The sequence below is a fragment of the Hylobates moloch genome, unplaced genomic scaffold (assembly GCF_009828535.3).
Source record: "Hylobates moloch isolate HMO894 unplaced genomic scaffold, HMol_V3 SCAFFOLD_16, whole genome shotgun sequence".
In the NCBI taxonomy this organism is placed as follows: Eukaryota; Metazoa; Chordata; class Mammalia; order Primates; family Hylobatidae; genus Hylobates; species Hylobates moloch.
Window position 1 is genome coordinate 4518932 of NW_026652291.1, and position 27364 is coordinate 4546295.

At 51.9% G+C, this 27364-nt stretch overlaps 1 long non-coding RNA gene across 1 annotated transcript; it reads right to left on the reverse strand.

The window, feature by feature from the left end:
• Nucleotides 1-459: 459 nt before the first annotated feature.
• LOC116484878 (uncharacterized) lies at nt 460-7120 on the reverse strand. Its single transcript, XR_009210362.1, has 3 exons — nt 7093-7120; nt 986-1188; nt 460-653 (listed from the first exon to the last, which is right to left on the reverse strand). It is a non-coding gene; the product is annotated as an uncharacterized LOC116484878 (long non-coding RNA).
• Between the last annotated feature and the right edge of the window lie 20244 nt (nt 7121-27364).

Below are 27364 nucleotides of genomic sequence, written 5' to 3' on the forward strand. Positions count from 1 at the left end.
CCCGGCAAGATCCATACTCAAAAAAGGCACCAACCCTCCCTCATGAGACTCGGCATGAAGAAAGCAAACCCGGCAAGGAGAGGGTCCTTTCAAGTGCCAGATAACAGCATGGCCTAGGAAACCACCACCTCTTCTTCTGAGCTGATGTGGCCTCCAGAATTCACTGGATAGGTAGGGACTGTGGCTCAATTGACATACACCATTTATAAAATGTACGTTCTCTGATTAACCATCCATTCCCCTATCATGGACAGCGCCCTGCCTCCAGGTCAGGGTCCTGCCGAGGGACCTCTCCGGGGAGTTTGTCCTGAAAAACAGCGGTCCAATATGATGAGCCACAAACCCAGGCGAGGCCCCACGGTCAGCCTCAACCCTGCTCTGCCCCCGACGCCTCCAGAGCCTGGAGGCCACAGCATGTGAGGCGTACTCCAATGAAGACACAGGCTGTGCCATGGGTCATCCTTACAAGTATTTCACGAGGTGCTGACACCAATGCCTCCTTTAATAATTCCTTGGAATTATATCCAGGAAAGAGGTGATGCTGAGTTGCATTTGTAGCAGAGAAAGCATTGTAGAGGGAACCTGCCATTGATGAGACCTCCCCAGGTGTGGCAGAGGAGTCCTCCTGCCTCCTCTTGTAGGTAGCCTGGATGCTGAGGGTCAAGGACAGAGAAAGCCTGTGACCTGGCTTGACAATCTGCCCTGTGGCCTCTGGCCCAGCAGCACCTCCTGGACCTTGGCCTCGTCCTGATGGTGAGAACCTTTCCCTGGAGTTGCCCTCCCTTCTGGGGGACCCTCACAGGCAGGCTGCATGGATAACGAGAATTAATGAGCCATTTAATAGGTATCATCAATTCAGCCCCCTCTCTGCCTGGGACACGGAGTGGGGCTGAGCGCTGAAATGGTCTTGCCCAGAGGTCCCCCAGGGACGGGTTGCTTGGGCCAGTGAACATTGGGCATCGTCAGCAGACCCTCCCCCAGGTACCTGGTGATGGTGCTGACACAGGCCTCCTCTCTGGCAGCGGGACACCTCCACACATTCTCCCACTGTGCAGGAATGAGGCCAACTGTGTGGTCTTCCTCATGAAAAATGCAAGAGCGCTCCAGTGGTTCCTCACCAAACCCCACGCTGCGACACGAGCACATCGGTTCCCCCGGCCAGAGCCTATATCACTTCTAGGGCTTCTCCTGAGGGTGGAATGAATTCTCTGGGTTAGCGGTGCAGGGAACACATTCGTCAACAAAGTTCATATCCCTGCATCACCTCTGTGCACATACCTCAGGCGAAGCTGACAGTTTTCTTACTGTGAAGCCAGCACCCCACAGGCACCCATACAGAACTGACTCCACACAGGGACCTCAGCGCACTGGCCACCTCAGATAGGACAAAGCCATCGAGGCAGAGAGCAGTAGGGCTTCGTAGCCACTCCAGGATGCTGCCCCACACAGGGACCACATCCTGAAGGAGGGGGAGGGCTCAGTGCCACTGCCCTCCACTGTATTAGTCCATTTTCTGGCTGCTGATAAAGACATACCCAAGACTGTGCAATTTGCAAAAGAAAGAGGTTTAATTGGACTTACAGTTCCACATGGCTGGGTAAGCCTCACAGTCATGGTGGAAAGCAAGGAGAAGCAAGTCAGGTCTTACGTGGATGGCAGCAGGCAAACAGAGACCTCGTGCAGGGAAACACTGCCTTATAAAACCATCAGCTCTCATGAGACCCATTCACTATCACAAGAACAGCACAGGAAAGACCCACTCCCATGATTCAATTACCTCCCACCAGGACCCTCCCACAACACGAAGGAATTCAAAATGAGATTTGGATGGAGACACAGCCAAACCATATCATCCACCAAACTGGGGATCAAGGACAGCCTCCCTTCTCCATAACCAGGGGACATGCTGGAGTCCGTGTTCTCCTCTCAAACTAGGTGCTGCGTACAGCAAGCCCTCTGAGGCGACATCACAGAGCAGAAGAGTCATTAGCTGCATGGTCTCCATCGGGAGGGAGAGAAGGGAATCTGGCACCGTGCCAGTGTCTTTGAGCACCAAGCAGTGGACCAGGAGACCCCACCAGGTCTGCTGGCAGAGCCTCAGGGAAGCTGACTTGAGGAGGAAGTAGCACTGGGCCAGTGACCTGGGTGAGGAGTGGGAACACAGCCCAAGTCGGCCTGCCCTTCACACACCCACAGAGGTGCTGGACTTCATCCAGGGAGCCACCCTGGGAGGAAAACAGGCTGTCCTCAAAGGAGTCCGCATGGAGGAAGTAACCTCTCCTCAAGTGTCCCAGTGGAGTGGTAAACCTTGTCCTTGCCCCCGGGGAGCCACCCTGAAAAGCACTGTGTCCAGAGGGTCTGTCCCAGGAAGGGACCTAACCCTGTGGCTAAGCCACAGGCCCAGCCACTGGGGGAAGGCACAGGTTGGCATTCAAAGGGGAGGGAACCTCACATAACTCACAAAAACACATAGCATTCACAGCAAACACAGCAAAGCAACCCAGGGCTCTTCCCCCCACCAGCCTCACTTCCAGGAAGCTTCCCTCACGCAGCACGGAGCCAGGGCGGGGGCTCTCAGCTCACACAAGGCACACACTCTCACGTCTCCTGTAGGGGCGGCCCTCCGAGGCAGAGTCTGATATTCAAAAAGAGGTTAACCATGTATTATTCATGATGAATGAAGCGAACATAACACGGATAACCTCTCCTCAAATATCCTTGAATAGTTCTGAAACGAAAATCATGGCCTCTTCCCCACCGTTGTCTTTGCTTCCAGAAGATTCTTCTCAGGATGAGCTGAATCCCAGGGTTGGGGTGGGGAGGTGTTCACATCCTGCAAAGAAAGCACACGTACTGGCATCGACCTTCCATTCCCATACCTCAGTCTCAGGGCCCAGGCAGCCCTGGCACCAAAGTCGAAACCCTGACATTGGAACCATGCTCAGCAAGACTTCCAAGGCAGGTTCCATTAAAAATATATGAAAGCTTCCTCCACGGATTCCTGAAAGATGGGATTTGATGACGAGAACCAGCAGAATGCATGTCAGAGATAAGCAAAGCCATCATGAAGAATTCTGCTTCCGATAAAATGGGGTGTCACTGATCCCTGAAGACAGGGTCCCTACCGCAGACATGGTCTCAGTTCCTGGAATTTCCTCCCGAGGACTGCATGGAAACGGAGGGTCACAGAATTCCAGGGCCCAGGACATCAATAACGAATAAGCATGCCGTTGACACGCACCCGACAATCTTGCAGCAGCTTGACACCGGCGGCCCCTCCCTGAAGCAGGTCTTGTATCTGGGAAGCCCTTTGAGGCATGATTTGATTTTAAAGAAAAGTAATCTCGTGATATTTATGCATGTGAAGGTGAACCCTTGTTCACAAACCAAAGCACGGCATGTTGATTCTGGGCCGTTCTCCCATGACGGACGGTATATGGCATGTGGGGAGACAGGGGACACGCATCACAGGGAAAGACCTGGTCTCCAGCCCCAAACCATTGCGAGTGTTGTCCACAGACCGGCGGTATTAGCATCACTTGAGAACTTGCTAAAAATGCAGAATCTTGGTCCCTGAATCAGAATCTGCTTTTTAACAAGATCCCTAGGTGATGAAAATCTTAGGAGCATTTTTAAAGTTTGAGAAACACTACTCTAGCCAACAATTCATATATACACACACACACACACACACACACACACGCACACACACACACCCCAGAGGTGCTGTCGACCACAACGTCTTATTCCATGAGAGTCTGTCTAAGATGGGGTGGTTCCCAAGGAAGGCACGAAGCCATGCCACGTCCACCAAGAATAATCCAAATACCCAACAGGCAGCTGCTTAGGAGCTGCCAAAAAGTAGTAATAGTAACAGGAAATGTATGGAGTTTTTACTAATGTTTGCATTCCCTACAGGAAGTGTTTCATGTTCAGAATGAAGGCTAAAGATAGGAGAGGCTGGACCCAGGCGCCCCAGTCCACCATCTATCTAGAGAGATGCTTGACCCCAGCATCTCTCCAAGGAATTCCTCGTGGCTAAGATTTAATAACAAGAAGAGAAAGAGAGATGAAATAATTGTGAACATCTTCCAATAAAATGTTATGGCACCAAGCCCCTAAGTGGCATCTCCACCCCAAAGCTAGCATTTGTCCAAGGCAATCACACTGGTGGCTTGCATTCTGAGATCACTGGATTCATTATTATAAATCATCAACACAGTCACACTCCATGGTGGGGCAGGCACTGATATCCCCTCACTGAAGTCAGCACTGTGCTTTCAAAACTTCTGAAGCAAATTTGGATGCTAAAACAATGGTTGTCCGATATTAATCATCATAAATATAGAGACCATACTACGGACAGCCATTCTTTAAGCACCAAAGAACTGTTACATCAAGAAGAGCTGGGCATCTTCTCCAAAGTTCGTGTCTCTTCCAGAAAGTTCTTCTCAGGCAGTCCAAACAATGGGGATTAGCAGGTCAGCTTCACACATTGAGAGTCAAGCCCATGCCTGGGGGTCAGTCACACTCTCGGGCAGGGGAAGGGGGTCTGGCCCCAATGATCTGTCCCTAAGGTTTGCTTCATGTCCAAGAAGTGCCTCCAAGAAGCAGGATTTGATAAGTCGCTTGAATGCTGCGTCACCCACAACACACACCCATGGCCAGTGCAAATCCCTGGCAGCACCAAGGAGTCCCGTGGCCCCTTGCCAAGCATGGCCCCGCCTCCAGGGTTCTGAAATTAGGGCACAAGTGTCCCCACCACAAACCAACTGCATGCACCCTCATCCCCACCCAGGCGTGAGCCCCTGGGAAGGGCTGATGCGTGCATCCCTTTACAGAACTTGTCATGGCGTCCAGGAAGTCTGCCGAGGCAAGATTTGATACTCAAAAAGAAATTGTCCTTGTATGATTCATCATAAATCAAGCGAACACACCAAGGATAATTTCTCCTCAAGTATGAAACAGCAGCAGGGACAGGAACACCACCACCTCCAGGTCTTTGGCTCAAGGTTAGATGGTGACTGCAGTGCGGCAAACCCAGTCACACACGCGCTCATGCACACACACCACGCACGCACAGGCATGCACAATGCATGCACCATGTTTGACCTCTCTTTAAGCACCAGGGAAGCAAGATGCCATAGAATCCTCACTCAGCTTGGCATCCTCGCTCAAGACTCCTTCAAACCGTGGATAGTGGCTGAGGTCAAGAACCCAGGGACTGTCTCTCTTAAGTGAAGCACATGTTCTCGGCACCCCTGCTGACCCCCACTGCATGTGGCATTCTGTTTCGAAAGCCATCGTGAGAATGGCTTAGCTGCCAAGCATCAAGAGCATCACTAGCCCCCATTGTAAACACCGTGTATGCTCTGGGCTTCATAGTCCATTCCACACCCGATGAAGGACTTGACTTCCGTGTCTTGACGCTGTTCCAAAAACCCACGGAGAGATTTTAGTCATAAGACCACCAGCACCACCACCAATGATAGTTTCACAGCACACAAGGGTCCTGGCTACCACCTACAAAGTGCTGACCACCGGGCTCTGCTCTGAGCCATGTACAAGTCTTAACTCATTCAGCCCCAGCAGCCCCATGAAGTAGACACCGATGTGATTCCCCTTTGACATGTGAGACAACGGGCGCAGCACGATGAGATCCTTGCCCAAGGTTGGACGGTTAGTAAATGTCAGAGGTGGGATCCAAACACAGGAAATCGAGCTCCAGAGTCTGCGCTCTTGATACTGAAAAAGTGGATGACCCTGTACGATTCGACATGAGCAAAACGAACAGGACAGGGATAACCACTCTCCAAGTACCAAAGGTTAGCACGGAAAAGAAAGCCGCTGCCTTGGGTGGACTTGGTATGTCTTCAAGGCGCGGTCCTGGGGATGAATTAGATGCTGAGGGTTAGTGGACCGGGTCACATACCCCAAGCAGAACATGCACACTCACGTACCAAGTAACAGCAGGGACCACAAAGCCACTACCCCACACGAGCGCCACCCCAGCCATCAGCCCAGGCTGATGACTGCCCGCTCAGGAAGCAGGGACCCAGACCACACACATCATGCATGCTTTTGGGCCCGCCCACATTGCACCAGGAGAGGGGATGTCCCAGAGACCACTGCCTTCCCTAAAGTCGTCCATGTGCTCGTGAAGTCCTCTCTGTGATGTGGGGACCCGTGAACGATTTGCCACACACAAAACAGATACACACGGTCATGCACACACATACCGCATCCCTTGCTGAGTGTGGACTGGGTCCAAGACAAGGTTTGATACTCACAGAGAGCTTGCCCTTGTATATTCCATGTCAATAAACCGAATATACAAAGGGCAACCTCGCTTTAAGTACCAAACAATAGCACTGGGCACGTTCCTCACTATCATTCACGGGGCCGGCCTCGTCTCCCGGGATTCATCCTGGGGGGGGAGGGGGTGGGAGATGCGGGATCCGCAGCCCAGGTGGCAAACACCACCTGCCAGCTGTGTGCCCATAGGTCGGCTCTCCATCCCAAAGGGGTCGGGAAGGGGCAGATGCCAGTGCCCCTTCACCAGAATCAGCCTCATTTCCAGGCATCACTCCAGACTAGGACTTGCTCCTGAAAAGGAGATCCACCCCACGGGCCTTCCTGGGCACACACAGAGCTCAGCTTCTCGCTTTCTATAGGAACTCCCTGGGGTGGGACCACCATCTCCTCCCCAGTGTGGGCAACTCTCCAGGAAGTTTTCCTAAGGATGCACTCAGCACCGAGGTCCCAGGCACTGGATGAATTTACACCTTAGACAAAGCAAAGGCCCTTGGTCACCATTCCTTCATCCATCTCACAGAGCCGTTGACACCAGTGTCATTCTCCATGCCAGCCCTTGCCCCACCCCTGCCAGAGGCTGGCATCGTGTCCATGAAGCCATGCTAAGAAAGAGCACATGGTCAACAGTAGTAAACCCCACGTACCCCCAAGTAACTGAGGAAGCGGACCCACGGCCCACTCCCCACAGTGGTCTCTCTTTCAAGAAGGGGAGAGGAGCGGGAGCCGCCTGGTCCAGGTGGCAGGTTGTGTGACTCATTACCCAGGCGTGGTGCTCACCTCTCTCCAGCTGGACATTCGCTTTCCTTGGGCTGAGGATGCTGCGAATGCCCTTCCTGAAGCTGGCTTCGGGTCCAGATGACCCCCATGGCAGTCGGGGTGTAAAAAGCCGGCAGTCACACGGCCCCGAGGAGTGTCTCCACAAACACAGAACAAGAGTCCCATTCTCAGGCGGCCATCCTAGGTGTGAGCAGAAAGCCGGCAGTCAGAGGCGCGGCACAGACATCAAGGCAGAAGCAGGCGCCCTCTGACCTCCCGCACGCACGCACCTGGTGCGGGGCTGACAGCTCCCAAGGCTCATCCCCAGTGCTGCCTTCATGGGCAATCACAAATGACAAATAGAAGCAAACCATTCTTACAGATTCAGCCTGGGGACTGCGAGCTGGATCATGAACACCCAAGCATCAAAAAAAAAAGTGCTGATGAGCACACCTCAGCCCCTTCCCCAAGGTCAATACCACCTCCAGGAAGCCCTCCTGTGGCTGGCCTACCAGGCTCGAAAACAGCATAGACTGAGCCAGTGCTCCGTGGTCCACCATCACTCCTGTCTGTGTTCCCCTTGAAATGATCCAACATCCAGGTCCCCCTTCTAAGGCTGATGCTGGGAACAGGAAGCCTTCTGGGTACGACTTGGTACCAAGAAGAGGCAGATCGATGTGTGATTTATCCTTAAAAAAGCAAACCACCATTAAACTCGGTGCACACAAAAAGGTCCCTCCTCTCCCACTGCCTCCAGGGAGTCCACAGGAAGAACCAGCACAGAGGGCGAAGGCAGAACCCAGGGGCAGCGTCACAGCCAAGCTCACGTTCCTGGACAAGGAAGCCAGGCCATACCTGAGAGGGGCTGACATCTGAGGCTTTGTCCCGGAGACAGCAGGGTATGAGCATCTTCCCCGACAGAGTTTGATACGCAAATAAGAGTCTCCCCCTGTATATTCGCCATTAATCAAGTGAACATACAAAGGGTATCCTCTCTTTAAGTACCAAAGAGTGGCTCAAAGAGCAGGTGAGGACCATGCCGGGTCTTCGCCGGAGTGGACCTCTCCTCCTTCGAGGCCTGAGACCAAGGGGGAGGGGCCCGGTGACAAGCCTCATCTGGCTGACCCTGGAGCTGGGCCTGCACCTTGCACGTTGTGGCCCGGCCCTGAAAGGTGGCACATCCAGGACTCCCTGCAGGCGAGACTGGCTTCTAAACAAGGGAACAGGTAGGCATGACTATCAATGTACTTAGCATGCATGGGTGAACCTGCTTCAAATACCCACAAGCTACATGGACAATGGAACCATCACCTTTCTCCAAAGGGGCACGGGGTGTGAGGGCTCAGCCTGGGAAGACATGGAGTTATCAGAGAAGAAGGCATCTGCAGGCATTCTCAGAGCTGGAGAGTGCTGAGACACTGTCCCTCCTCTGAGGCTGGCTGTCCTAGAGATGACCAGATCCAAGAATGTGTCACCTATACCTGCCTCGAAACAAACAAAAAGAGGGCCCCAGCGTCAGACTCTAGCAAAAAAGGAGTCCTGAAGACCAGACACACCTGCCCAAGGCACACTCAGGTGCAATCACTGGACAATGTGCTCCGAGGACTGGCCAGTGGAGTCCAGCGACAGTCCCAGAGGGCACAGGCAGGCTCAGGGAGCTCCACCAGCCACTTGCCTTAGAACAACCTGACATCCATGTGCTTCCCTCAAGGCTGACACTCTCTCAAGGACGGAGACCACCAGGGAGTGGCAGGTCAGGGGAGTAGCAGGTGAGTAGCAGCATCGGCTCTGCGCTCCACCATCCACCACCCATTCGTGTGTCCAGAGAGGTACCAGGTTAGTGCTGGAAGCAGGAAGCCCTCTGGGTATGACTTGGTATGGAGAAGAGGCAGATCCGTGTGATTTATCCTTAAAAAAAAGCAAACCACCATTAAACTCGGTGCACACAAAAGGGACCCTCCTCTCCCACTGCCTCCAGGGAGTCCACAGGAAGAACCAGCACAGAGGGAGAAGGCAGAACCCAAGGGCTAAGATCACAGCCAAGCTCACGTTCCCAGACAGGGAAGCCAAGCCGTACCTGAGAGGGGCTGACATCCGAGGCTTTGTCCTGGAGACAGCAGGGTCTGAGCATCTTCCTCGACAGAGTTTGATACGCAAATAAGAGTCTCCCCCTGTATATTCGCCATTAATCAAGTGAACATACAAAGGGTATCCTCTCTTCAAGTACCAAAGAGTGGCTCAAAGAGCAGGTGAGGACCATGCCGGGTCTTCGCCAGAGTGGACATCTCCTCCTGCGAGGCCTGAGACCAAGGGGGAGGGGCCCGGTGACAAGCCTCATCTGGCTGACCCTGGAGCTCGGGCCTGCCATACAGTTGACTTTACTTCCCGGCATCTCTTCAAGACAGGATTGGTTACCAAAAGACAGGCAATCCTGTACCATTTGAAATAATGTAAATGTAAAATGGCTGAAATCCCTTTAGGGCCTGCAAAAACACCCCAAGAGAAGAACCTCTGCCTCTGCCCAAAGCCACTGCCTCCAGGAAGCCCTCCTGGCGAACACTGGCTAAGGGAGGTTAGAAGATGCAGTAACATGCATCATTAAAGAAAAAAGAGAAACAGAAATCCAACACACTCCGTTTGCAAATCACAAAGCAGCCCTGTGACAAGTGTCCCTTCTCCTGAATTTGGCATTGTATTCAGAAAGCCATCTGAGCAGTTAGTTGTTACTCAAAAGTATTCATCTAGGGCAAGATTTGTCAAAGGAAAATGAGATTCTCATGGGCCAACTCTCTCTGAATAAACAGATACTAACAACAGGAATCCAAGGGTCTTTCCATTGGCAAGAATCCCTAAAGGACACCAGTGGACTAAGAGAGCAGTGGGGCTTAGAGGTCCCAGCAGCAAGTCCTGTAGCCACACTGGGTGCTCTGGGGCCTCCTTCCTGTGGACTGGCCTTCCCTCAAGTGGACAGTGAGGTCCAAAAGTCACTCCAAGGATGGGCTAGGTATGGAGAGTGGGTAGACTAGATGACCCACATCTACATTAGACGTTGACTTTGCTGACGGTCATTCTTTCATGTATCTGGGAGATGCACTGATGAGACCTCTTCCCAGAGGCTGGCATCATGCTGGGCAGACCTGCCAGAGTAGCAGCCCATGGATGCTTTGTGATGAGTAGGGCCCATCAAGGGAGGCCCTTTGTTCTTTCTTTTTTTTTTAACCTATTTTGTTGAGACAGGGGTCTCCGTCAGCCAGGCTGAAGTGCAGTGGCACGATCTTGGCTCACTGCAACCTCCCAACTCCTGGGCTCAAGTGATCCTCCAACTTCAGCCTCCTAAGTACTGGGACCACAGGCACACACCATGATGCCCAGCTAATTTTTGTATTTTTTGCAGAGACGGGGTTTTGCCAAGTTGCCCACGCTAGTTTCGAACTCCTGGGCTTAAGCCATCCACTGTCTCGGCCTCCCAAAGGGCTGGGATTACAAGCGTGAGCCACCGTGCCTGGCCAAGGGAGGCCCTTTTTTCTAGGCAGAACAGGTGCTCTGAAAAGAAAACCCTATATCATCTCCAAAGCCAGCATCTCTTCCAGAAAGTTCTTGGAAGGACGCATGAGATGAGGAGGGTCAGAGAACCAGGTCACAAACAGCAAGACAGAGGCACATGCCCTGTGGTCAACCATCCACACCCCAGGGCTATCCCAGCCATCTAACAGGTTACTGGAGTCAGCCTTGTTCCCAAGAAGGCTTCCCAGGCAGGATTTGCTCCCCAGAGAGTCTGCCCTTGTATAATCATTGCAAGTAAAGCAAATGCATGAAGGATTACCTCTCTTCAAGTAGCAAATGATGGCAGTGACAGGAAGGCCATTTCCACTGTGACTAAGTTGCCACCAGCTCCAGCAGCAAGCCTTAGAGACACAGATGAGATCTGCATGGTGAGAGCAGCACACCGAGGTGTGAAGTGCAGCAGGCCCGTGGGTGAATCACACATCTATTCCTTCCATAGCCCCTGAAGTAGTGCCCCTTCCTGAAATTGACAGCCCACTCAGGTATTCTCTAAGGTACAACTAGTCACAGTAAAAGAGGTTCATTCCAGAAAATGCATTGCAATCATGGTAAACACACAGAGAACAAATTTCATTCAAGGTCAATGAGGCAATACTGAGAACACAGCCTTGTAACAACACATTATGTATGCACCAAGGGCAGTGAGCAAACAGCAGAGAAGCTGACGGCGTATTTCACACAAAGTACAATTCTGTGTCTGTCCATCCTGTACCCGGGAGGGGTACAGATAGCATCTCTTCTTCCATGGCGACTTCATGTCCTCCGAGGTTTTCAAAGCAGCATTTGATACTGAAAACGTGGATTTTCCTCTATGATTAATCATAAATAATGTACTCATAGAAGGAGAATCTACCTTTTAAATACCAAAGAAGGATTCCATCCAGGAAAGCGTGCACCTGTGCTTGAGTCATCAGAAAAGAAAGTCACATGAGGCAGACGAGCTTCCAGGGAAGAACTGGCACCACAAGACCCACAATTTAATCTTCACCAAGTTGGCGTCTCGAGATGGTTCTCGGGCATACCCCGTTCATTCAGATACGACGTGCGGCCTACCGTCTTTGCACCTACTCAGGCCCTACGGTCTCTTCCGGAAACATTTCCAAAGCAGCATTTGATACTGAAAACATGGATTTTCCTCTATGATTAACCAGGAATCACGTAAACATAGAAGGAATATCCACGTTTTAAATACCAAAGAAGGACTGGGCTCTGGAAAGGACAAATCTGAACGCAGTTCGTGGAAAATGGAAGCAAGACAGCAAAGCAACCGTTTTCAGTCCCACGGCATAGCCGTGACAACACACCACAGCCCGTGCGCCAAGCTGGCTCCTCAGCGAAAGGGGGCTTCTAAAGGTGATGGTCAGCAGACATATGGCACGAACTCAGCACATGTTCTGCGGCCCACCATCTTTCCACTTACCCTGGAGGGCTCAGCCCCACCTCACGTCCCTGATGGTGGCTTCAGTCCAGCCATGATCCCAAGGCAGCATTTGATACTGAAAACGTGGATTTTCCTCTATGATTAACCATCAAACACGTAACCATAGAAGGAAAATCTACCTTTTAAATACCAAAGAAGGTTTCATCCCGGAAAGCACGAACCTAAGTACAATCCATCAAACACACAAGTAACATAGCACAGAGAAGAGCATTCGGCCTCATGGAGAAAATGACGACAGAGCCCAGCCGCTTGGCCGAGCGGGCAGCTTGCAAGAGGGGTCTCCTCAAGGCGGGTGGGTGGTCCGCAGACATATGGCACGAATTCAGCACATGTTCTGAGGTCCACCGACTTTCCACTTACCCTGGAGTGGGGGGGGGACTTTATTGTCTCTTCCCTGATGGTGGTTTCAGTCCAGGAATGTTTCCAAGCAGCATTTGATACTGAAAACGTGGAATTTCCTCTATGTTTAACCATAAATAACATAAACATAGAAGGAATATCCACCTTTTAAATACCAAAGAAGGATTGAGTCCTGGAAAGCATGAACCTAAGCACAGTCTCTCAAGATTAAAGACAGCACAGGACAGGTGCAGTTGGCAGGGGCCTCCCGGGCTAGCGGCAGTGACATGGGCCCTGCGGAGGACGCATGTCCCAGGACAGACCTTGCTAACAAGAGCTTAGGTTCTGGGATTCACCTTCCATCACTCTCTGCATGGGGGAGGGAGCTAACCTTCCTCTCAGAAATGTTCAGAAATGTTTTAAAAGCAGCCTTAGATACTGAAAATGTGGATTTTCCTCTATGATTAACCATAAATCCTGTAAGCATAGAAGGAACATCCACCTTTAAATGGGAAAAGTTGGAACGGCCCTGGAGAGCACAAACGCACACATGATTCATCAAAGACAGAAGGTAACGGAAGCAGGTGAGGGCTCTGCGAGTCCCACGTGGGAAGCGCGGGGCCCGCCCCGGCCTCTTCACATCCGGAGATGGAACTCCGACACAGGCATATGTAAGTCTGGGGTCTGCCCTGCTGTCACTTGTCTGGGTGGGGGTAGCCGTGATGTCTCTTCCCTAATGGAGATTTCATGGTCAAAAGCGTTTCCAAAGTAGCATTTAATTCTGGAAAAAAAAAAAAGTGAATGTACATCAAAAATTTGCCACAAGTAAAGCAGGCAAAGTAGGGATTCTATGCTTTGAGTTCCAAAAATATCAAAAACAAAAAGAAAATAAGCCTGTCACGTTCCTAAAGTCAGCATCGCCTCCATGAAGCCCTCCCAAGGCACCTAATGACCAACTTCATGTAATTGTGGGCTGGAGCGTCCTTCACATACCTTGGAGGGAGAAGGACACCCAAGAATCTTCCAGAAAGTGAAGCTTGTGTCCAGAAAGTTTCAATCGGCAGGACTGGTCCTGTCGGTGTGACAGACTGAGGAATAGGCAAACAGGTCAAAAACAATGTCTCTTTAAATACAACTGAGAGAGGTAGCAAAACATGATGCTCTCCAGCCCCTACCACCACCACCACCACCACCTACCACCACCACCACCACCACCACCCACCACCACCACCACCACCACCCACCACCACCACCACCACCCACCACCACCACCACCACCACCACCACCAACCACCACCACCACCACCACCACCCACCACCACCCACCACCACCACCCACCACCACCACCCACCACCACCACCACCACACCACCACCACCACCACCACCACCACCACCACACCACCACCACCCACCACCACCACCACCACCACCCACCACCACCACCACCACCCACCACCACCCACCACCCACCACCACCACCCACCACCACCACCACCACCCACCACCACCACCACCACCCACCCACCACCCACCACCACCCACCACCACCCACCACCACCAATACCACTACCTCCCTCCACCACCACCCTCCACCACTACCCACTACCACCACCACCCACCACCACCAGCACCATCTACCATCACCAATACCACTACCACCCACCACCACCACCCTCCAAAAACAATGATCACAGCTTCCAGAAAAATCATTTTTGGGGTGGACCGAATGCAGAGGCTTACTAAAATAGCGACAACACATGCCTCCCAAAGCAAAAAATGAAGGACCAATAACCCCAGATTCAAACCCTATCCCGCAAGGGTGCCATCACTCCAGGAAGTGTCCCTAAAACGGCTTCAGTACTGAGGACCAGGTGACATTTTCCACAAGCAAAGCGTATGCTCCGTGTCCCACCCTCCATTCACATTCCACACACGGACAACCTACACCAATCTCACTTCTCTAAAGCTGGAATTGGTTCAAAAAATCTTGTACTTGAAAACCACTATTTGTCACACGTGCAGAGTTAGCCATTCCTCCTACTGGCGAATGGATCAATGAGCAGACCAGATAACACCCATTGTCTGCAATTAGCCAGTCCCTCTCCTGCAGTCACAGCTTGTTGAGGAGGCAAGTCTGATCCCCCGAAGCCCCTAAGCACAATTTGGCATAAATAAAGCACATCTACATGGACAAGCGTTCTGCACGTACCAGCCGGAGCAAGGCCACTTCCCCCAGGTCGGGGCTGCCTCCACGAGGCCCTGCAGAGAACCAGTGGGACATGGCTGGTTAGGGAATCGGACGGTCTGAGTCATAAACATGTATTCTCTGTGGCCAGACATCATTCGTGTCCCGAGGAGTGGGTCTTGCCAGGATGGTCCTGAAGGAGGGGACATGTGATTGAGGAATAGCTGCTGGCTGGGCTTGGGGGTCTTATTTTGGTAACCGAAACACCGGCAGCCTGGAAGAGCTGGGATAGGTGTAGCAACCAGCCAAGGAACTCTTCTTCCCCTGTGTTGGGAGAAAGGTCAGCCCACACGCTATCTCTTCTGAGGGGCTGGCATCCCTCCCTGAGGGTCCTGGCTAGGGTACCCAGGCTAGTGAACTGACACATCTGTGTCTGCCCCGGGCCCTCAGCTCTAGGTGCAGCTGACTCCTCAGGCCCTGCTGTGGGATCTGGCTGCAGCAACCCTGCTCAGGACTTGTCCTTAATTGGATATGCCCCTAATTGGTTTCTTCTGCTTTTTTCACCTGCCCCCTCCCCACTTCCTCCTGGAATGGACTTCCCTGATGGTACTTCCTCTGTGATTAACCATAAATCTTGTAAGCATAGAAGGAACATCCACGTTTTAGATGCAAAAAGTTGCTGGCTGGATGCGGTGGCTCACGCCTGTAATCCCAGCACTTTGGGAAGCCGAGGTGGACGGATCACCTGAGGTCAGGAGTTCGAAATCAGCCTGGCCAACACGGCAAAACCCCATCTCTACTAAAAATACAAAAATTAGCCAGGCACGGTGGTGGGTGCCTGCAATCCCAGCACTTTTGGAGGCTGAGGCGGGCGGATCACAAGGTCAAGAGAGCGAGACCATCCTGGCTAACACAGTGAAACCCCATCTCTACTAAAAATACAAAAAATTAGCTGGGTGTGGTGGCGGGCACCTGTAGTCCCAGCTACTCAGGAGGCTGAGGCAGAAAAATGGCATGAACCCTGGAGGTGGAGCTTGCAGTGAGTTGAGATCGCGCCACTGCACTCCAGCCTGGGCAACAGTGTGAGACTCCGTCTCAAAAAAAAAAAAAAATCAGTGTGCCTCCCATGCAGTCATAAACATTCCCATCCTCCTCACGTATTTGCCATTTTTCTTCCAGTGTATACCTATGTCCTCCCTATTCTTTAGAGTTTAAGCTTTGGGAATCAAGAGACGAGCTAGTGTATATTTTGACATTCTTCTAAAAATCTGAAAACTGTGTTACACATGGTTTTGTTCACATTTCTTGGTCCATTTCTTAACAAGAAATTGGTGGTGTAGGACCTAACTTTTTATGTATAGATTTACCTTAGGAAACAGGATTATATGGTGATTCATTCAATAAAGTCTCAATTCTCAAAAGAAAAAACAAAGGAAAACACTTGCCATCTGTTCCACCATCTGTGCACATACCCTCAGCGAGGGGCCGACAGACACCCACACCGTGTTCCTGAACTTGACACTACATACAGCAAGTCCTTCAAGGAGGCATTCAATGCTTTAGGAGATCTACTGTGGGGTATCTGCCACACACAGAGTGAACACACCACCAACAACCTCCCTCCAACCATTCCTGGCCAGCTTCTGGGGTGCCGTCTCTCTTCCAGAGCCCAGGGTGTCCTCCTGCAAAGGAAACAGATGGCGAGGGTTAACACACAAGGATACGTACCATCGGAGACACAATGCTTCCTTGAGACCCTCCTCTGACGTACCTGAGGTGGTGGAGGCAACAGTGACCCTCTCCTGACATAAGCAGCAGAGAGAGCAGAATCCCTCCTCGACGGGAGACGAGGCTCTGGTTGAAAGAGAACTGTCCCTGTCGCGTCATCCAACAACTATGCTTCCCCTTCCACAAGGGACTCAGAACCAGCGTCCCCTCCAGAGGTCCTCAAGCTGAGGGTCCACGGGTCAAGTGGCATGTGTCATATACAGACTGTGGGGCCTGCCTTCTGCTCCTACAGCTGCACCTTCCCTGAAGTGGGCACCCCATCATTTAGAAGGGTGGCACTCAAATGAGTAAACTGGGTTCACTGTGCAGGCCACAGCTTGGACAGCCTTTCTTGACGGACTTCCTGACATGAAGACCGGTGCTGCTTCTCCAAAGTGTTTCTGCCACTGGGAAGTTCTCTGGAGGGAGGCCAGAGCCCAGGGGATGGGTGGAGAAGCTGCCCACTGTCCAAAGGTCACCTGCTGAGGCCAGCATGGTCCCAGTGCCACCAATGGACTGCCGTTAGCATCTCCTTCCAGAAGTGGGTTCTGGCCTTTCCCCATGGCACATGATTCTCAAATAGAAGTGCACCATATTTTTCATCATAAATAAAGGGAAGAAACACAGATAACCTCTCCTCCAGTACCAAAATGTAGCCCGGAGAGCAGTCCCACAGCCTCTAGTTCTGGCTGGCAGAGCTCCAGGAAGCCCTCCTAGGGGACAGGGATGCTGAGGTTCAAAGGACCAGGTGGCCATAGGGCTGACGCGTATGCTCTCTGGGCAACACCCATCATTCACCCCAGAGAGCTGCTGACACCACCAAAGCTCCCAGCTCAAATAGCCTTTCCCTTCAAGTGGATTCGATACCAAAAAAAGAGTGGCCAAAAATGATTCGTCACAAATAAAATGAACACACTGGGGAAACCTCTTCTCTTCCAGGGCCCAAGGACGGACTGGATGTGGGGACTGGACACCCGGACAGCAGTGTCTTCGGGAAGGCATGTGATCTGCTATCAGCCATTGTTCACTGCTCCCGATTTGGGGCAGACACCAACGTCAGACACCGTCTCTCTGCTGTTGGTGATCAAGAAGCACATCTCTCAGAGGCAAGACTGGCACCTAGAAGGAGTGGGGAGGGGCCGGGCGTGGTGGCTCACGCCTGTAATCCCAGCACTTTGGGAGGCCGAGGTGGGCGCGGATCACAAGGTCAGGAGTTCAAGACCAGCCTGGCCAACATGGTGAAACCCCGTCTCTACTAAAAATACAAAAAATTAGCTGGGCCTGGTGGCGGGCGCCTGTAATCCCAGCTACTTGGAAGGCTGAGGCAGGAGAATTGCTTGAACCCGGGAGACAGAGGTTACAGTGAGCCGAGATCGTGCCATTGCACTCCAGCCCAGGCGACAGTGAGAGACTCTGTGTCAAAAAAAAAAAAAAAGAAAGAAAGAAAAGAAAGAGCGGGGCTGGGAGGATTAGGCTCCAGTGAATCACCACTCTGGGAAATCCCGTCTCCCAGAACCACAGGGACGCCTTCTGCCACAGTTGCTACCCCCAATCAATTCTTCTGTGGAGGTGCGGGTGGCAGTCCCCCAGGTGGCATGTCCTCATGTCCCCTTCAGCCATCCCCTCAAGCCTCTGGAGAGAGCGGATGGGGGCAGGGGTCTTCATTGCTTATTTGTTTTTGTGGTTGTGGCAGCTGCTTCCTTTTTTATTTTCTTCTTGGCTGCTTTGATCTGAATGCTTCTCAAATGCTGGGGACGCTTCTCAATGGAGCCTGGAAGTGCATCTCCCCAGCCTCCCTGGCAGCGGGGAACTGGCATGTGGTTGAGGCCTCGCCAACTGTGCCTGTCCAACAGGTGGGCGTGGACTGAGGATTGAGCATGGTCCCTGAGCCCACCAACACACAAAGTCACCGAGGGGCTGCTGGGACAAATCCTCCATGTACATACCAAGAAAGGTGGTGACACCAGGTCCCATGCTCAGGGTCCCATCGGGGATGGAGGCTCTTCAAGGAGATATTTGATACCGAAAAAGAAGTGCACCATGTTTGTTTCGTCACATATAAAGCGAAAATAACATGGGCAACTTCTTTTCAGGTACCAGAGATGAGCACGTCCTCCCTGCCAGAGGCACACCTGGGCGTGAAGGGACACTGAGGGTCAGGGCGTGAGGGCAGGGCCGGGCAGACGCTGCCAATCAAACTTACGCTCAATTAAGCCTAAAAGCATCAGGTAGGTTGGCTCACCGCAGGGGAGGCGGGGGGCATGCTGTGAAGGGCTGGGCTGACACTGAGCAGAGGCGGACAGTCATCACGGATAAAGCAAACCGATCCCAGACTCCCTCTACTTCGGGAACCCAGGAAGTCTTCATGGGCAGAATTCAATAATCAGGGCAGACGGCTTTCTGAGTGTTTACTATCAACCCTGCAAATTCTCATGGAGAGCATCACTTCAGAGAAAATGGGATGGTCCTGGACCCAAAAATAGAATCTCCTCCATGAGTCCATGGTTCCAGGAAGCCCTCCTCTTCAGAGATGGGAAGACGAGGATATCGAATCAGGAGAAACAAACCACCAAGGCAGCCCCGGCTCTCGATGGACCCATCTCTCTGTGCACCTTGCGTGGTCCTGACCACACGCCTCCTCCCTGAAGTGCTCCGGGTTCCCTGGAGGCATGGCTTGGTTCTAAAACGCTGACAGTTCGGTGTGAGTTGTGACAAATACAGCCAACCCACAGAGAGCCAAAAGACAGCAGGGGCCAGGAAAGGACAATGGTTTCCCCAAGTCCGCATCACTTGCAGGGCAGCCTCCCAGGGAGAGGTGGATTCGAGGGAGAGTGAATCAGGGCAGAAGTTCTGGGGCCCACCATCCTTCAGGCCTTCCAGAGAGGACCCAGTGACCCATTGCTGGACACAAAACACGGTAATTGTGCATCATTTGTCAACCATAAATTAAATCACTAAGACAAAGCTTTGAAAGCATAAGTCCATAAGAAAAGTCACCTTCCACCAAGACCCTGCCTTAAATAGGATGCTGAAGATAGATAGGCAAACCGTGAGAAACATTATCATCGAAAAAATGCAGGCTTTCCCAGTCACACTGGAAAACGCACTGTGGTATCATCTGTTTGTATTGCAAGTAAGACAAAATCTAACTCAAACTGGCTTAAACAAGTAAGGGATGTATAGACGTATATAACTAAAAAGTACAGAGACAGAGCACAAGCTTCAGGCAGGGTTTGATCTAGGGACTCAAATGATATCACCCAGGCTCTTCTCTAGGTCTCCAAGATGCCTTTCATGGTACAGACTCCCTCTTCTGTGTCTGTGTGGCACCAAGCCCTCTCCTCTTAGTCCTTAAATGGCTGTAGGACCTTCTTCGAAGGTCACATCAAAGTTCACTGTCTATTCCCAGCTGAATGGAAGAGACAGTGTCTACTCTGGCAGCTGTCACAGGAAAGGGAGAAACAATTTCTTTCCCAGAAACCGCAGCAAGCATCTCCTTGCCTTTCACTGGCCCAGTGGAGTCAGGGGCCTATTCTGGAAGCAATTGCAATGGCAAAGAAGAAGAGATCAAGAGATTCGCTTAAGCCTAGGCTGGTGGAGGAAGTGGGGCAGGGTCAATGCAATCAAAGCACACAGCGGGAAGAGGGGAGCTTTCATTAAAAAAAAAAAAAAAAAAAAAAAAAAAACAAGGAGAAATTTAGGAAGGGAGAAAAGACATGGGGTCGGGAGGTCCTGACCAGCGTCCACTACAGGGGCCCGTGTGCCTTCCCTGAAGTTGCACCCGAACCAAGACGTCTTCAAGGCAGAATAGGATACTGAAAAAGAAGTGCACCGCGAATGTTTCGTCACAAATAAAGCGAAAAAGACACGGGCAACTTCTCGTTAAGTACCGCACGTCAGCACCGTTGACAGCACTGCTTCTCCACGGCCGGTATCACTTCTGCAGGCTTCCTGAGAGCACATGGGTCCTGATGCGCCCGGTGACAAAGATATGGCCATGCATACAACCCCCCTCAAGACCTTGGAGACTTCTAACAGGTCTGCCCCCTATGCACAGGTGGCGTTGTGTCCTGGAGGTGCTTGTGGGCAGGATGTGTTCAATTCCTCAACAACAAAAAGTCTCCTCCAGTAGCACAGAATGTGACAATGGCACAGAAGCACGGATTTTGCATCCTAAAAGTCCTCCTGAGGATAGATGAGGAGGGACCAGGAGAGTCACAATAACTCCCCAGATAAGATGGATGAGATCTACCACCCACCCTTTAGGGAAAAACAGCAAAGTGTCTGCTCTGATGGAGCCTCTGAGCCAACGGAGTCTTCATAGAATGGGTAGCGCAAGGGATTTTTTAACATTTGCCTCAAACAGATGGAATGACCAGGGGTCCTGGCACAGCATCACCACTGTCGACCAGCCTGAGCCCGAGAAGGGCCCCCGTGGCAGACCGGAAGCTGCAGGTTAGGGAGGGATGAGCAATGAATAAAACCCAAGTTCTCAGGTGGTCCACGTGGACTTGGTGGTGGCAAATCCTCACCAGTTCGTGCATTCACACCTCACCACAACCCCGTCCCAGGTGGAGTGGGCCTCTCCGCCCCTTGCCTTGGGTTCGGCCATGTAATTTGTCCTGGTCAATGACCTATGGGTAGAAATACAGCAGTTCCCAGCCTTGGCCTTAAGGAGTTTCTGCATTTCTAATTACTTTCTTGTGCCTCTGCCGTAGCCATGGGAACATACCAAGAGAGGGGTGAGAGCTATGGGTCCCACCTTCAGCCCCCAGATCGGGCCTTCTCTCCACAAGTCATCCTAGATATGGGGGGGAGACTGAGATGAACGGACCAAGACACACACCCGAAATAGAATGTCTGCTCTCAGACAAGATGTCACTCCCAGACCTCTCCATGGACCTGACGCCAACAGCCCTCCCCTGAAGCGTGTGTCACAGCCAGGACACATCTTCGGCAGAGTCTGACACTGAGGGCATCCAGGGCATCTGAGGCCTCAGAAGGCAAGCAGAGCTGAACAACAGACAGAGATGAGCAACGGCGACAAAGCCTGGTCCCCAGGCACGGACTGGACGCTGCCCACGGAGCGGCTGGATTCTGAGTGGTCCCAACACAGGAAGGGCTCATCTCAATCACGCTGCCAGCTCCTCAGTCCCCCGTCCACGACTCACCAGGAGTGTTGCTGACACCAGTGGCCCTGCCGGAATCTAGTTTCATGTCCAGGAAGTCCTCCTATGGAAAAGAGATGGACCACGCAGCATTCATCAAACACATGGCAAGCTTTGTCAGACAGCCTCTCTTCGTATAGCACAGAATAAAGTGGCCATCACAACCACAGCTGTCCCAACACTTGCCCTGTCCTGCACACACACACCACTCCTCAAACCCTTCCAAGGATAAACCACACCCCTGTACCAGGCCACACACACACCTTGTGCAGTCAGCATGTGGTGTGGGGTGGGACTTTCCCTGATGGGACACTGAAGCCGAGGCCTCTGCAGTCCTGGCATTGTCTGTGGCCAGGCTATCAGCCCTCCTGGGCAGGATTTGAAACCAAAAGAGAGATTATGCACTGATGATTGCTTATATTGATTTTAAGGAGGTGGGAGGAGGGGCCCCCAAAGGGAAGCTCCTCCTGAAATCCTGCAGAGTCCCATGGGCCCCACGTCCTCCCACATCTCCAAAGTTGCCATGTGCACCAAGATGTTATCCCACAGATGGACCGGGCGCTGGTGGATAGTCAAACGGGTGACCTACATCGTAAATGAAGTGCACGTCACCGGTCTACCATCCCCTCAGCTACCCTGGAGAGCAGATGGCACCATCGTCCCTTCAATGACATTGCTGGCGTGTCCAGAAGGCCATCCAAGCAAGATCTCACACTGAAGAGGCGCCACCCACCGTGAGTCAACAAATAGACAAATACCACAATGAGCAACCTCCTTCAACCACAGAAGCACAGGCCCTTCTCCAAACTCAGCTTCCCCTCCCAGGGGCCCTCCACGGGATGGCTGGGACCTGAGAGCCACACCCCCATGACACACGGCATGCCGTCGGCCTCGCTTGCGCCTACCGAGAGTGGAGCCGGCAATGTCCCTCCCTGAAGGCTGCATCAGGAACAGGAAGTGCCTCCAGGGTGGGATTTGATACTAAAAAAGAGGTTTCCCGTGTATGTTTCATCATAAATAAAGAGAAGACAACACGGACAACCTCTCCTTCGAGTATCGAAGCTTAGCACTGATCAAAAAACAAACCAAAACAATCGAAACAGAACTGCCGCAGCTTCGCCAATGTTGGTGTCACCTCCAAGAAGATTCCCCGAATCTACATGGCACTGGGTAGATCAGACGTCAGATGGCTTCTATTCGCGTGTCCCAGGTTGCTTTTGGGAGGTCAGCCAAAAGCCCTTCAAGCCTTGACAATGAAAAGAGGTTGCCCGTGAAACATTTTCCAGCAATACAGAGAACATTTCAGGTACAACCTCTTTCCAAGTATCGGAGCTTTCCTGACGGTGGAACCAGGGTTTCCTTGTGGAAGTCCAGGCCACGGGAAGTGCCCCTGGTAATAGTGGTTTGCATGCCGAAGTCAGTGCATCAGGAGAGTTCACAGGGAAATCTCGAATTCTGTGGTCAAGAAGCAGGTGGCTGGGCCTGCAGTTAGACAGCGCCCAGGCCCCTGTGTGGCATTGGCCATGGATCCAAGCAGTCTTCCGGGCAAGGTGTGATTCTAAAAACAGATGCATGGTACCAAGTGAGTTGTAAGCAAAGTGAGTGCCTGCTACACACGTCTAGGGAGGGAGGGTCAGGGAAGCCAGGAGCACGGCCAGGCCCCCTTCCTCCAGGTCAAATCCCACTTAATGCCTTCTGCTGCCTTCAATCCAATTCAGCAGAATTAAGAAATAAAAACGAATTTCATTTCCTGATGTGAGCTCCCCAAATGTTTCAGCCAATTCTGGGCTGGATTTTCTGTTTGCTATAAAACTCCTTTGACAATAATTGTTTTCATTGTGGGGGGAATACTATTATCTCCAGACTCTTTTGTATTTCAACAGAGAGTTAGATCAATCCTGGCAGGGCTGGAGAGAATCAGGGGTCAGAAAACTTCAGGTTTCCTCTTACAAAGTTGTACAATTGTGCCCTCTTTGCCCCCGAAGGTGGACCCCAGCACAGAGGGCTGAGAAGAAAATCCCAGGGCCAGGCTGCAGCTCTGCACCCTTGCCACCTATCCTTTGACCCCTGCATAGCCAGCAGACCACCCAATCTACATGGACCCAGCAGCCGCCTACCCTGGATACCCCGGAGGCAACAGCACACTGCCTGCTGTCACATGGCCTTGACACTCTCTCTCTGCCCTCTCTTTATGAGGGCTCTTTTCGGCTGGAAGGAATGGTGTTTGGGTATCAGCTAATAGGAAGGGTTGGTGGCGGCGGTCATTGGTGCTACCTAATATGTTCTGTGTCTGGTTATAAAAAGCAGGGTTGAGATGGAAAGACCTGGCCCTTCTCCAGAACTCAAGGCCCTCCTCCCTTACAAGTCCCATCCCCAAATGCCACGGATGAGCCGAGGACCCACAGTCACAACTAAGTGCCATCAAAACAAATGCAGCACCAGCAAAACCTACTTCTGTGCCTTGGCTTTAGAGCTGGCAGGGAGCCACTTCCTTCCCCGGATGCTGGCATCACCTCCAGGAAGTCTTCCTGGAAAGGATCAGGCACCAAGCATTACTGCCAGACAGGACGCTTAGAACAGGGGAAGCACCTATCTCGGCCCACTCACCCTGGCCTAGGCCTGACAACTGTCTTATCCAGAAGCCTTCCGAACCGGTGTTTGATACTGAAGAGTGGTCCACAGAAATGATTTGTATAAAGGAAACAGATATGCCAAAGGAAACCTCTCCTTGAGCACCCCAAAGAAGAACCATCTGCAGAAACACAACCCTGAGGATGGGTCAGATGTGCTGGTCAGTGGAGCAGGTGTGTTCCTGGGAGGTACATGCCCCACGGTGGGCCATCCACTCCCTTCCCCTGGATCAGGGCTGATGACAATGACCTCCCTTCAAGCTGGCATGACATCAAGGATTCCTCCAGATTTAAAATAAGTCAACTCCACAATTCCTGTTAGAAATAAACAGGTCCCAACCTGGGCCAATTCCAGGGCCCTGCAAGGTCTCCTCTTGACCTCGGAATCAGCTTTTCTTGCCTCGGGTGTCATTATATCCAGGACATCCTTTCAGAATAAACTGCAGGCTGGGAGAGGCGTGCAGGACACCTGCACTATCTGTCCAGGGCATGATTCCCATCAAACTGGCATTCCCCTGCTGTGGGCTGGGCTCATTCAAGCCCATCACTGAGTGTGGCAAGGACCAGGCATCCCCCTACAGCAGGGTCAGATGCCGAAACAGCCTGAATTACACACACGATCCGTTGGGAGCACGACGGAGGCAACCACAGACGACTCACCTGCATGTTCCGTGACACTGTTGTGGTGACACCGTCTTCCCCCAGGCTGCCATCACATTGAAAAGTCCTCCTAAGAAGGGATAAGACATTGAGGGTTAGTTCAATCGGTGGCAAAATTCAGAAACATGGGGCACGCTTAGTGGTCAGCCATTTGCTCATGTCTACTTATTTACGTCCACAGCACCCCTTCCCTGAAGCTGAGGTCTGGACCAGAAGGCCTCCAATGTGGGGACTGATACTGGAAAAGAGGTTAACCAGGTGTGTTTCGTCCTCAATAAAGAAACAGAAACCCAGAAAACCTCTCTTCAGGTACCACCAAGTAACACTGACAAGAACACCACTGATTCCTTCCCCAAACTTGACATTCAGTCCTGGAAGTCCTGTTAAATACGGATTGGACACTGGGGTTAGTAGAACAGATGACATCAGTCAAATAATACAGCACAGGCTTTGTGGTTAACCATAGATTTCTGTCCAGTGGACTGGAGCTGAGAGTAACGCCCTTCCCTGAAGCTGAGGTCTGGACCAGAAGGCCTCCAAGATGGGATTTGATACTGGAAAAGAGGTTAACCAGGTGTGTTTCGTCCTCATTAAAGAAACAGAAACCCAGAAAACCTCTCTTCAGGTACCACTGATTAATACTGACAAGAACACCACTGATTCTTCCCCAAACTTGACATTCAGTCCTGGAAGTCCTGTTAAATATGGAATTGCACACTGAGTGTTAGTTAGTTGATTTGCTGGAAGAAGCCAAGAGTTGGATGCATGCTGCTTGCCAACCATCTATCCAAGTACCCCAGTGGAGCAGACCCCACGTCACGCCTTGAGGTTGACATCACAGCCAGAGGTGGTGATGCCGTAGAAAGGCTGGTCACAGGAGCTATCGTGTTCAGGGTTAACCTCCAGGGCCATCTTTTCGCAGTTACTCAAGAGAGGCACAGATGCCCCAAACCAAGACTGACTCCACCAAAGGTCCTGCTAAGGACCCAGTGGAGACTGAGGTGTGGCGGGCCAGGCAACCTTGGTTGTAAATAAAAGTGCACACACTCAGGTCAGCTGATCACTGGAGGACTTTGGGATGGTGTAGACAGCATGCCCCTTCCCTTGAACTTGGATGCCTCCACATCTAGGAAGCCCTCCAAGGAAAGAGATCGGAGTGAAAATCAGTCCAACTCAGCCACATTTGGCACACGTGTCACAAACGGCTCGCAGATGCTCTTTTCAGAGTCTAGCAGAGTGCAGCTGGCCCCAGTTTATTGTCTCTTTGCCCAAAAGTTGACACCTCTTCCAGGAAGTTCTCCAAGGGGGCATTAGATACTGAGGGTTAGTGGACCAGGTCACAAACGGCACAAATAAAGCGTGTGCTCTCTGGTCAACCATCTCATGTATCCAGGCATGTGCTGACACCACGCTCCTTGTCTGCAAGTTAACCCTGCCGCCAAGCCAGAGCAGTGTGCTGAGAAGAAGGCTGCCACACGTGAGTTATCGTCACACACAAGACAAACACATCACAAACCCCGCTGGGTTGCACTGAGCGCAGACCTAGTGGCCCCACCCCGCAGTTGATGTTAGCTCCAGGAAAGCTTGCAAGGCGGGATTAGATACTGCAAAGAGGTCGACCGTGTAATGTGCGCCATAAATAAAGCGAACGCGCCACGGACCACCTCTCTCCAAGTACCAAGCAGCAGCCGTACTGACACCAGGACAGTGGCTCTTCCTCAAAGCTGATATCACCTCCTGGAAGTCTTCCGAGGCGAGATGTGATATTGAGAAGAAGTAGACCATGTGTCCTACGTCATAAATAAAGCGTACACACCATGGTCAACCGCATCTTCAAATACCAGGAAGTGACGCTGACCCCTGGCTCTCTTCCTTTCACCTGCTATCACCTCCAGAAAGCCCTCACAATGTGCATCATGAACTACCAGCCACCGGCAATGTGGCAATGACCACAAACCCACATCCAATGCCACTACCACCTCCAGGATGCCCTGTAAGGCTGGGACCGGTACTGAGTTCTTGGCTGGTGGACCAAATGGCCCATGTAATAAATAAAGGACAGGGTCTGCAGCCAACCACCCGGTGACCTGCACTGCCCAGTGGCTACCACGCAGGCCTGGATCTCAAGTCGGCATGGCCTCCAGGAAGCCCCAGGGCTGGCTGATACTGAGAATGAGTGGACCATGCTACATCTGTCATTCAACAGTGCGTACGCTTTATGCTCTACCATCTCTCCAAGTACTGTGGAATGGCGCTGAAGCCAGATCAGTGTGTCTCCCACGAAGGTGACTTTGCCTCTCTCTGGGAAGCCCTCTGTGACTGAATTTGATATTGAGAAGATGTGGACCATATTACATACGACACAGAGATAGCGCATGTTCTATGGTCAACCATCTTTTCAGGTACCTTGGAGAGGGCTGATGTCAGAGCCGGTGTCTCTTTCCTCTTGCTAGCATCACCTCCAGGAAGCCCTCTGAGGCCTGATGCAGTATTGAGAAGAGGCCACCATGCAATGTCTGCCACAGATGCAGTGGACG